The following is a 13,385-nucleotide window of genomic DNA, read 5'->3' as shown; positions in this document are numbered from 1 at the left end:
AAAAGTGCTAGAATTTCGCTTTTCCCGTCAGTAGGCCTACATGTACAGGTTGGTAGTTATTATATCAGACTGATTTCAAACCGTGTTCATATTTCCCAAAGTTTTAATTAGGCCTAATAGCTGCTATATTTTGACCATCTTGATAAAGATCTCGCCACCGGAATATTCATGAAGGTAAAAAATGCGTAAATCGAAATCCCATTGTGTACATGCTGAGAGGTAAACTGCCAGCTAGCAGCCTGTTGATGAAAATTGACCCCCTAGCTAGCTCGTAGCCTGCTGCTCTCTTTCTTTCTACCTCCATGCTTTAGCCGGCGAAAACGAATATATGGTTCAGATAGCAATATTTTTATTTAACGAGAGCAAAAAAATAACATTTTCTTCAAGATTGAGTGAAAAGTGATAGTTATCAAATTCTGTGCAAAGTTCGTTTCGTGAATATTTGAGCACTTGGGGAGCCATACTCAGAAGACGCCATTTGTATGGATAGCGTCGCGTCGCCTACTCAACGTTGCGTTGCGTCGTCTATATATTTTAGTACTGACACGTCCCGCCGGTGTCTAGGAATGTCCACTAAAGACTCTAATCTTGAAATCCTGGACCGTCTCGACGACTATGCGGTACGTTTGAATCTAGTGCCAGTGTGGTGATCGCCAAAGAGTCCTGCATCAGCTGAACGTTCTCGTGTAAGCTTACAATTTACCAGGTATGTATGTACAGTTTGTATAGCTATTCACTTATTCTTGACCAGCCAAAGTGTCTGGGATACGTCTACTCCTTCTGGTATAAACGTGTCCAGCAAAATCTGTATCTGGCAAAGTATCGAACGTTTGTTTGTTTAAATCATCGATATTCCTGATAATTTCAAACGAATAATGAACATCGAATTTCCGGGTCACTTTATGCTAATGAGTGTTGATACCTGTCAGGGACTGGACAAAAATTACGGGCGGGGGGATTGATTGGTGTTTTTAGAGGCCTGTGTTGGCACCAGATTGTCTCACCAGAAAATTTACCAACCAGATTACAGTTTCAATGGAAAACAAAAGGTAGTCCTCCTACATACTTATTCTCCTCCTACATACTTAAACAAAGGCAATCCCAGGGATCAGCAAAAGTGCCTTATAAAATGGAAAATAATGACCCTTCAAAAAGTGTTAGCAAGGAAAAGATTGTCCCTCCAAAATTTTCATGTGCCCTGTGAGTCACAGTCTGTATAAATGATATCTTAATAATTGACATATAAGTTCTCATTTAACTTTGAACTGTTAAAGAATACTTTTAACCTTTACAAAAAATCACTAGGGTGAAAGTCCAATATCACATTTGTTGTTCACATCTGTTCTTTCAACCAATATTCTCATTGTGCACACCAAACATTTATATAAGCACAGATTTAGCTTGTGTTGTATTTCAAAATACCTTTTCATATTTTCTTCAGGACCAGAATGTACATGTTTAGTGAATCAACATTCCGGTGAAATTCCAAAATCAATTTCTTGCACACACATTCACTAGTAACCAGATCAATCTAATCAAGTGCATTAACTGTGTTCAAAATAACACCTGTCCGACAGTCCGAGACTGGTTGTTTTTCTGCAGGACTTGTAAAATAAAAAAGTTCCCAGTCTGGCGGACAGGTTGACTTTAGCGTGGGGAGTCTTCTTTAAAACTATGTCTGCTATTTTTTCTCTGGGCTCCCATTCAAATTTTATGGCAAGACAGTTTTCTTTCCCGTAAATTCATCCTACTCAACAGCGCATAACAAAAATACTTAGGCACAAAAAGCAATCGCAGTATCAGGACTGGTAAGTTTTTGGCAGGACAGGCAACTTTTTGAAGTTACCAGTCCTGGTGACTGGTTGATTTTTTCCACAAATTTCGAACACTGGCATTAATTCAATAATTAAGCATCTATAAACACACAGATATAGCTATTGATTTATTGCAAAAAATCATGGTTTCCTCATGGACTACAATGTATATTGAATAATCAAAAATCAAATTTTTTGTACACAGATGTATTTTGCATCCAAATTCCAACTACTAGAATTACATAAATTATCAAACATGGATAAATGTACATATAATGCATGTTGCATAGGGGAAAACTGTCAATATTTTGCCTAACAGATTCCAATGTATTAAATTTGATATTTTTTTGGTAAAGCACTGTATTGGCCACATCTTCAATGATCTTGTTTTCAAATAGTTTCAATAGTTGCGCAAAAATGGTAACCCTGCCCCAAAGGCATGCATGACAATTCAAAATGCTTTTTTAAAAAATGGACCCCAAAAAAGGCCTTACCCCCTGTAATTTCTGTTCAGTCTCCATGAAAAGTAATCCAAGGAACACATGATTTATACGCTCTATTGTTTGTTGAACCTCTACTCAAAATGGCTGTGCATGAAGGTTAATATAAGATAATGAAGATTTGCTATCCTTTATTTTCTTTTGAACTGTAATCAGTTGAATGTTGGCCGATTTTTTAATTCAATCCCACAAGTCCACTTATTCAAGCTCAAATTTATGTATGTACAATGGCTCAAGGACAGAATAGGGCCCATTGATATTTTTTGACCTTTTTTTCTATAGTCATAGGAGACATTACATTTAATGATTTATGTTGTCAATTTATTTCCTTTGTCACAATAATAGTATTAATTTAGAAGGTTATAAATAATGCAAAGTTACATTACATGACGACTAGCATGTTTAACCCTTTGCACCCTGACCCCCTGGTACTCTATGACGTCATCAGACATTTATGTCTGAGCCGGGTTCAAAGGGTTAAAGAACCACTAGCTGTAAGTCTTGAAATTTGTTTACGTCAAAATACATGTATCTCCCCATTTTGTCCTGGTTTCTCTGAATTCTACCCTATAGTATTGTTTATGTAACTTATGTGACAAATTATCGATATGTTGGACTTGCACAACTCTACAAATTGCTAAGGACTGTGATTTTTACTTAGCGCACCGGTAGGACTTCTCCGAGAGTGCCCCCGCTTTGCAAAACATAGACAATTGCTCATACACTGCAGCACAAGAGAGTTACCTGTACGACCACGGATAAGGCTAATTCACGTGCCGCGAGCCAAAGTTCAGTTTGCATGATTAGCATTTTAAGCTAGTAGAAATAGGTGAATTTTCACTCTAATTCACTTTATCGATTAATCTTCACTGTTAAATCACATTTAATGAGGCCTTGTATGTGCATAAAGTGGTGACCTGTGATATGTGTGTTCACGAATTCAACCTGTGCTGGCCGGTAAGGGACTGGAAAAAATTTATAGGGAGGGAGGGCGAATTTTTCAAAACGATGCTGAGAAAAGTGACTCTCCCCATCGTTATGCTGTCCCTGTACGTGCTATAGTCAACATCAATAACATTTTATTTGACAGATCTAACTAATTCATAATGTGACGCCTCACCCCACCAAATATGAAGGCTATTGCACATATACTGGCAAATAAGTTAAATTGAGGTCAGAGGTCATCCTTGTTACTTTATATTTTTGCTGTAAACTTTCCTCCCATGATGGCCGTCCAGCAAAAATCAGAACTATAGCCATATTTGCTGGGTCAAATTTCATCCTGGTCGCTTGATGTTTTAGCAGAAATCTTAGTTAACATAATCAATCATCTCTTTCCACTAAACTTCAGACCTCCACCTCTGTTAGCTACAGTGTTGGGTATTGAAATTGTTTAACATTTCACACTACCGGTATGACTGAGGTGAGCCCAACTTCACTGCGGGAATGTATGAACTACATGCATTAGCATGAACTCTGTGTGACCAAACAATTCAGAGGATGTTGCGCCTGAGTGGCGCATCAAATGGTGAAGTAAGGGCCATTCAACATTTTATCGCATGAATTGCACAATGCTCTGTGCATTACATTGGACTGCTTTGTGCAGTTTGTGTGAAAATTTCAGTGCAGATATGCACAGTATACAGGGTTTTTGCTTGTATGCACTGTGATGGGATTTAATGTTTGGGCAAATATTTAATCACATTGCAATCTTTATCTTGTCCAAAATTGCATGTACTGTCCCAGTATGTAGTTAATAATAAGTGTATACATCACCAAAATTAGAACATTCTCACAAACTTATTTTGGCTTGACGTTAAAATCATAAAAAACAATGCTAGAAGATACAGCTAGTGGGGGCTTAAGTTCACATGAGATTAATTTTAATCTTACCTAAACATGATATGTCATTTTATTTCTGTTTCTGCTGAAAATGAAATGTGGTGTTACTTTCAACATGCACATTTTAGATATTGATATGACCATGGATGTAAAAAGAGTCAATTTTTCATCAATGGTCTGACAGTCTACCAGCTCTGAGATACTGCAGGAATGCATAGTGCAGTGTGAATCCAATGAAGTTGAGCCTTTTCAGGCAATGAAAACGCTTGATATATTTCTGATTCAAATATGTGTTGATGGACTGTCAGATTAATATGGTGATTCATCGTCATTATTGTCACGTGAAATCTGATGATTCATCATCTGTGTTTTAAGATAATTTAATTTTTCACAGTAGAATTTTTAACTCTCTTTATTTATTTCCTTGCAAGTTGCAGGTCCCGTGGAGGTATTTATTAGGCGTTGAACAAATAAGAAAAGTGTAGTGCCCCAAGGAATGACAGAGTCACACGAAAAGGCATGCCAACAACTGAGAGAATATGAGAGGTATGTACTTCATACACATGTACAAAGTCTGCACTGATAAGTTTTTGTTTAAAGTTGTGAACTTTGAAGGACATGCTAACCAAAGCACCAGTGTTGGTGAATTATGGTACATGAACATGGTTAAAGGGGAAGTTCACCAAGGATGATTTTTACATATGTGCTAGCTTTGTGGTCACTTACCCCGGAAAAGCTATTTTCGCCATTTATAACTTGCACGATTTTTACAAAAACCGATAGAAATAGTACAGGAAGTTGCCCCTGTAATTTGAATCATGGGAAAAAGCGCCAAGCTTGGAGCTTGCATAATGTGATAAGGAAGGCACCATTTTCCCATGGGTATGGCATTGTCCACTCACCCATGCTTAAACCAGGCTATGCGTATTTACATAACTTTTGTTTATACTGAGTATCCTTGCATAAACGATGAATCACTTATAATAAATTGTCCACTGTCAGATTTTGTGTTGCTGTTTACTACTGTGTTACTGTGAGTGGACAATGTGGGGGCCATACCCATCCGAAGATGGTCCCTTCCATATCACATGATGCAAGCTCCAAGTTTGGGGCTTTTTTCCCATGATTCAAATTACATGGGCAACTTCCTGTACTATTTTTATCATTTTTGTAAAAAATTGGGCGAGTTATAAATGGTGAAAATAGCTTTTCTGGGGTAAATGACCACAGAGCTACCACATATGTAAAAATCATCCTTGGTGAACTTCCCCTTTAAGCAGAACCATTACAACACAAAGTAAGACAATTTTACTATAAGTTGACCGTTGATGTTTGGTTATATTTGCAGAGCACCTAGCTAACAGCCATAAGCAACAAAATCTGCATTTATAATCTTCTTTTGAAGATACAAATGTAATAGATAGTGATGCAGCTTAGCCCATGTCAAATTTTGAAATCACAATGAAATTGTGTAAACTCTGCAATTTTATATAGAGAAGCAGAGTGTTGAAACAACTTAAGGGGGCTCGTACATGAGTTCCAAACACAAATGTACATGACATACAATAATTGCATGGTCAAACCTAAGAAATGTTCTTTTTAACTCTGTCTCCCAACACTTGCCAAAATATTATTGAAGGAATCCTTGAAGTGTACTTTATGAACTTTGTACGAGAAACAAAACATCTAAACAATATCACAAGACAAACTGTCGTTAGAGAGTTTGTTGCAAATTGTGTAATGAAAGATGAAACAAGCTTCTGTTCTGATAACATGTTCCAGATTTCATGACATGCTCAAAAACCATAATTTTATCTTTTACTAAAATAGTATGAAACTATTTTCCTATAAACTTAAACCTAAACTACAATCCAGTGGAGACCGTGTCATCAGCGATGACTTCTAGATCAAGCACCAACAGATTAACTCTTAAAGGTATTGAATTTGATCCCAGGGCCTAGGAGTGGCACATCTAAAACAGTGTGTATCTTTGCATCAGAGGCGGAATAAACTATGAGTGTATCTATTTATCCAGGAAATCTTAATCTCGACTGCTATGTTTGTACCGTACGCACATAGAGCCAGTCAACGTTAGGGACACAAAAAAAACACAAGGAACAAACAGGCAGTGGTTTTGAACAAAATCAATGTACCCGGTACTTCAACATCAAAATATTCATACCTTGATGCACTTTGAACATGCTAGTAGCTCGTAACAAAGGACAATTGAAAGCCCATGGAACTACGTGTACAACTATAACAGGCACTCATGTAATTGGTGCACAGTGAAGATTTTTCAGATCAACAACTTTTACGGATGGTGGACTTACCTTTCCTACTGCAAGGCAATTGTTATCTAACTCGATTTAGCATGAAATTTTTTTATGGACTGTGAGGTATGTAAGAGTGCCTTCAACAGCATACTCCGAGTTCCAAAACCGAGTCGGACTTAAAAGTCCGAGTACTTGGACTTGCATACTCCTAGTAAAACTGCTTACTCGGACTTGTATACTCCGAGTACATGACCTACTCGGACTTGAATACGTCGAGTTATACTTGCTTATAGAAAAAAACAATGCTGGAAAAAACACAGGAACAGCATATACACTGCAGTGCATTTCCAGTCGCTCAGAGAAAAGAGTTGTTAACGCAATCTGTCTGACCTCTGATCCGATCTGTGTATCTTGTACAACACGCTCAAGTCATCGTCGAGTGTAGCTACCGTCACGCAAATTATGAGTTTGTCTTGTCTTTTCGTTTCATTACCGGATCAGATCCTGATTGATACATGACTTGAATTGGGTACAAAAACGTTTCAAGATCACCGCGATGCAGCGCGGCAAGTTATTAGAACACGGACGCCATAATTGAATGACCTGTCGACCTGTGACGTCATGGCCGTGGTTTGCTGGCGTAGCGAGGCCATGATAAACTTGCCCAAGCATTTTAGGCATATTATGTCTTGATAAAATAATTAAACTAGTAATTTTTCAAAATAAAATGAGCACAGTGCGCTCGTCTATGGTATGAACTGATGTGCGAGTGACCACTTGGTCGTAAATAATGACCTGACTTGACCTGTGATGTCATGCATTGATTTAAGTTCGCTGGACCGATTGTGATATCGAACTGAGTAACTGACTGGACTTGCCTGAAATTTATTGGTTTTTAATGCAAATGTTACGTCTTAGCATGGAGGTAGTAGAGAAGGAGTCACAACTGAGATAATTACGTTTATTACTATTGTGCACCATTGGTTTAATCCCTTTATGTCCATTGTTTAACACCCCTTTCCCGCCATCTGCGTTGCCGACGCTACCTTCGCAACCGAACCGAGTGAAATTAACCTGGGTTTGCTAATGCGACTCAGTTTCTCCACAGTGTCATAACACAGGCGCAAAGACTGTATCTGCGTAGCTTGGGTCAAGTGCGTCATGATAGTGTAAGAACCGACACGTTCCGTCCACGAAAAGTGAAGTTACAAGGAATTTAAGTTTTTCATTCTCAAAATCTTGGTAATTTTAACGTCGTTTTTTATATACTTTACATTCGATCGCAGGAACCTTTCCTTGTTTGAATGAAAGTTCTGATCACGAACTTTTCAATCATGTACTGAGTATGGTGCAGCGGACTGCAGCACTGCCGTGAGCGTGGGTTAAACTTGTAACGTTTCCCGGGTGTTTATGACGCGACGCCAGCGACGTCATAGGCGACGCTGCGACGCTTTTTTCAATGCATCGTACGTGTTGTTTTTGTATCGCGACCATTCATTAAAGTCATGGACGTAGCAGTTAAAAGCTATGCTTTCTTATTTAACCTTATCATTAATGCCAGTACAACATGATAAAACACGTCAAGAACCAAGAACTGGATCTGGAAAAAGTTGGCGTGTTAACAATGCTGCTCTACGATGTATGGCATTTTTTTGTGATGGCAAGCTATCGTCAACTCAGTCTCCGTCGCGCCTTTGCAGATACAAAAATTCCCTTCCTCAATTATCTGTTCCTCGACCTCTTTAACATTGTGTACATCAAAATCAGTGGAACGACTCGAACTTTCCGACGTGTCGCTTGGACACGTGACGCCATGTTTGAAGATCTGTCAACTGCCGAGGGACGGCCAAAACACCCGAACGACCCCGAACGAACTTAATCTTGTTCCTAAATCCGAGAAAACGCGTTCGCAAGTCCCGTTGGTGCTAATGGAGTAGTTTGTAAGGCAAACAGCGGCAAAACACGTGGTCCTTTTGATCTCCGCCTAGTTGTGACTCCTTCTCTACTACCTCCATGGTCTAAGTCATCTTTCAAAAACTTTGCGGCCGGCCGTGGCAGTAGCTTTCTTCTGAGGGTAAAATCATGGTCCCGGTCCCTCCTTGTGGAGGGACCGTGGTTAAATATACATGTACCATGCGCAACAGATTCGTGAAAATGTTGTTTTTTTTTTCAAAAGAGCAGATTTTCGACATATCGATCCGCGCTAGCCGTAAACTCTGTGAGTAATAAAATACTTTTTTCGACAGATCGTTTCTTGTCCGGCATGGCAAAATATGCATTTATAGGAACACGTATTACTCGGCGTATTCAAGTCCGAGTAGGCCATGTACTCGGAGTATACAAATCCGAGTAAGCAGGTTTACTCGGAGTATGCAAGTCCGAGTACTCGGACTTGCAAGTCCGACTCGGTTTTGGAACTCGGAGTGTATGGTTTGAGATACTCCTACATACCTGTGACTGTTGTAACATGGTGGCAAATCCTTGTCGAATCGACGACTGCTGCATAAACAGTCACTGAAGAATCTGTGCATGCATTTACAAGCACTGGATATTTTTACCATTTTTAATCGAAAACCGTTCGTATACGTGTATGACGGTGACAAAAACAACATAAGGAATCTTGCGTACATTGTTACTGATTACTTTGACCAAACAAAAATCACCCAAATGCTGAACGATGATCATACAGAACTCTTCAGGTTGCAGGATTAAATGGCCCCAAGCCCGATCTCAGTCAACAGTGCCGGGCTCGACCTCTACTCTATCAAACTGGACAAGAGAATATACTAAATTTACCTTGAAAAAAATTCAAATTGTGTATCATATTGAAAAAAATCTACTGGGCCACGGAGCGAATTTAAAAAAGCAACAAAACCCAACAGAAGCAGTGGAATGATCATTATTGTGCAAGGTCGCTGTATTATATGTCAGGGTAAAAAAATTGTAGCTTTGAAATTTCTGGACGGTATAAAAGGCTCAGTGGTACAAATGTTTATTCATTGTTGACATCGTATCGATCTGATTGACACAACAAATGTTTGATCGTGCATCCCCTCGTGATTGGCAGCTGTTTGAAAGCTTTCCCCTATTGTTCTTTGAATGCTTCGAACACGTCCACAGCATCGCAGCAGTTTTCGCATCAAAAATCAACTTAAAATGGATATAATGAGAGAATTTCACCAACAAGGTGATGCCACAAGTATTCACAAAAGTAATATGTTGGAACAGTGCTTTAATTTACACTTTGGTTGTTGAAAACTCCAGATTTTCGGGAGCATTCGTTGATTCTTTCACCATGTGCCACTCATGTTGGATTATGAATGCCTAGGGAGATAGGGGGTATATATAGGCTCCGAGTCCCCCTGCCTTTAATCCATACTGGCACCCATACGCAGTCAGTTCAGTCTTTGATTTGGGTGATTCCCCAGCATGACATGCCCTCTTTTTAGTTCAATATATGTAAATGTTACAAGGCACTGTAGGTCAAAGCTGCATGGTACAAAAATATTTCTACCTCAATATTCCATCCTAATTTGACAGATTTAATATTCTAACGTATATGTCTTACTGTATTAGTTCTCGACCAACGTACAAAGACTTGGTCCATTTGCTGAAGCATTAATTGATGATATGTTTTGCAAAATTAATAGTGGAAGCACGACCATACACCATGTGTCTTGGAGATACATTGATGTTAGTCTCTCCTAACAAAAACAGGAATATTTAGTAAGGCCAAAAAAAAAATAGTTTGTTTCTCATCCCGCGCGCGTCAATGTAGACCCGCCGCGCCAACCTTTTTTTTTGCATCTCAAGAGTGAACGAAAAAAAAAGAAAAAAAAACTAAGAACAAATCAAACCGTTCAGATCATACCAAAGCAACACAAATATTTTATGATATACAAAACTGAACTAGACAGAACATTGAACATCACACAGTGCTGTAACATTCCATTCAGAACTGTACACTATGCATTGAAAGCTATCAAAACTGCATTCTGCACTAATAGTCAAAAAGCAGCACTGTTGATATGCTAAAAAATTGCTGTGCATTTATCTCTGCATGCATTCCTATGTTCTCATGTTGTAAGGGCGTTGTTGTTGATGGTTGAATAAAAAAAAAAGTAGCAGCAAAAAAAACCCGCGTCACCGCATCATTTTGCAAGATGCATAGGATGAGAAACAAATATTTTTTTTTTTGGCCTAAATAATAAAATAGGCAATGAATCAGTGAAAAAACATTTTTATCTTCATATTTGTATATTATGGCATAAACTTGTCAGTTTGATGTGCAACAGTACATAGATGACCAGTTTATTCATCAAGGGAGCATTCAGTTATTACAGCCAGCACAATTTGATGGGTTGGGGTTCACTTTAATTGTTAAAAAAGTAGTTTAAGTGTTCAAAACATTTTTTGGGAGATAAAATGATTCGCTGCATTATTTCACTCTCGGTAGTCATTTAAGTGTAAATCTGAACAAAAGTATAATTATCTGCCACATAAACATCTTGCCTTGGCAACTCTGAGGCTTGTCTTATTGTAAATCGAGCTCACTGAGAGCAATGAACAATTTCTATTACTTACATATTAAAGATATAGCAAGTTTTGTCAGGGAAAATATTTAACAGTGACCTGTTGACCACTAGTACTATGAAAATAGAAATGTTTAGTTGAAATTCCAATATCATTACTGTTGTCCACATCTGAACCTTCAAACACCCTATTTGAATCAAGTACATTTGTATCAATTGTCAAACACCTCAGAAAGCACAGAATGTGTTTGTTAAGCATTGTAAAAAAATTATTCATAGTTTTCTCATAGACTCCAGTGTATAGTGAATCAACATTTCAGTGAGATTCAGAAATCAAATTTCTTGCATACATATAAACTTTTAACCATTCTAGTCTAATGAAGTACTTTCAAATGAATTATCAAAGGTCTAAGATTTAAACAAAAACAAACTAAATGGATAATGTACAATTCTGATGATTTATTCTGTGTATCGTTATTTACAGAAATTGAAGGACGCAAACGGGGCTATCCAAGGACTAGCATGAAGCTGAAGACATTTGATAGTTGTGTGTGTTCTTCTGAGGACAGCGAGCATGACAGAAGTTGCATGGGTGGTGCCTTTATTCGGAGACACTTGCCATGGGATAGAGAGAGAAGTGAAACTGCGTACATTCTGGAAAAACACTTGCATCAAAGGAAATGCATATTGAGGCTACCTTGCATTGAGGGCGTGGCCCCAATCAGACCAGAGCCTGAGGATGAGGATGGTGGGCCACACAGTACTAGAGATTTCCCACAATACATCATGATTTGTACCAATGTAGATTCCCCTGTGAAGTCTACCATGTCTCCCATGTGTAGACAAATTCTGGACCACATGTAGAAATTCTGAGAACGTACTTTTAAAAACACCTTTCTTCTCAATTCCCATTGTAAAGGATTAAGAAAATTGTGCTTGATTGAGAGAAGAGAAAGGATTTTGTAAATTTTCCACTGATTGTGTCCTCAGCCATACAGAATAAAGTGATGGAAAGTAGGGAGAATTGTTGCACCTGTTTTATGAAACAAAAGGATATTGATTTTTTCCAAATAGAAAAGACAAAAGAAATTTACATGCTAACTATTTTCAGAGAATGACCCCTTCAGTTGGTAATAACTTGCTTCCCAAAACTTTGACATTTGTAGTACCTGAAGAATGTGATTTTATGGTTATTTAATGGTTTCTTTGAAATTTATACTGCAATATTTCAACGTACTTTTAATAAATATAATTAATCAATTATCGTGAGACTTCACATTATTGCTTTTATGCAGAACTGAAAAAGTTACAAGAAAACTAACGTCGTTGGTACAAATCGAGCAGCATTGTGGGTAATTGATTGTACTGTGGGCCATGAGCCGTTATACAGACAAATGACAATATCAACAGCACTGACAACTCATTACAGGACAATGTTTAACCTTTTCACCCCAATTCCCTGTAAACAGGTCCACACTCACCATTGATAACAATGGATTTGGGAGAAACCATGGTGGTGAAAGCGTTAATGTATAAGCATATGTTTTTGCATTTTCTTGATTCTGCTAAAAGCTCAATGATGCATTTTTAGTTTTGAACAAAGACCACTCAACTTTTGAATTTTATTGACTAGATACAGGCTGTACTCATGTTATTACACCGACGAGTCATAAACAGTGATTATTTGTATAATTGTATTTTTTGGGAATTTTTTCTATTCTTGGTCAAGAAATCTTCTCTGAGACCACAACTCCAATTGATTTGAAAGTTGGTGTGGAGGTTTTTAGGGTACAGCTCAGTAAGACTGTTTCAATTGTGGTGAAGTTTGCATAATTGTATATTTGCAAAATTTTTGTATATTTGGCAAAATTTTTACCATTGTCTTTTGCCAAGTCTTTTTTTTTTTAAATCGCTGCTACAATTGTACAGACGTTCAATGAATGACTTGAAATATTGGTTTCAAAAAGTCTGGTTATATTATTGTTTGTGATTTTTTTTCAGAAACCGCAGCTTTTGTTTAACACATGTGTCAATTATTGTAAATATTTCATTGGATTAGTATTATTCAGTGAATAAAAAGGACATTATTTTTTTAATTGCATAACAGTTGTATGAACTTAAATTGTTGATGTGTGTAGTGTAACATGTGAGTATGAGTAAAATGAAAGAATACTAGTATATCATGAGAATACCGGTAATACATTTAAATCAATAATGGTAGATATTGTGCATACCATCCTATGGCAATATGCCTGCACATAATTCTGTAAACACAAAATGGAAGAATGCAGAAAAGATATTAAATATCCGCGCTGTACATATATATCAACTTGGTCCTGTTTGGTTCCCCATAATAGAACTAACTGCCCCATATCTATTTTCTGAGCATGTCTATGCATCATTACCAGTGTAATTGTTGATAAT

General features: G+C 37.7%; 1 long non-coding RNA gene across 2 annotated transcripts; it reads left to right on the top strand.

Annotated features, from left to right (window-relative positions):
- Window positions 1-465: 465 nt before the first annotated feature.
- LOC139130016 (uncharacterized) lies at window positions 466-13,065 on the top strand. Of its 2 annotated transcripts, none has more exons than XR_011551747.1 (3): window positions 466-706; window positions 4,594-4,702; window positions 11,446-13,065. It is a non-coding gene; the product is annotated as an uncharacterized lncRNA (long non-coding RNA). The 2 variants fall into 2 exon arrangements; XR_011551746.1 differs by having other exon boundaries at window positions 4,588-4,702.
- The last annotated feature ends 320 nt before the right edge of the window (window positions 13,066-13,385 follow it).

Source organism: Ptychodera flava, chromosome 3 (genome assembly GCF_041260155.1).
Source record: "Ptychodera flava strain L36383 chromosome 3, AS_Pfla_20210202, whole genome shotgun sequence".
NCBI lineage: Eukaryota > Metazoa > Hemichordata > Enteropneusta > Ptychoderidae > Ptychodera > Ptychodera flava.
This window is presented reverse-complemented; position numbering and strand designations above follow the sequence as displayed.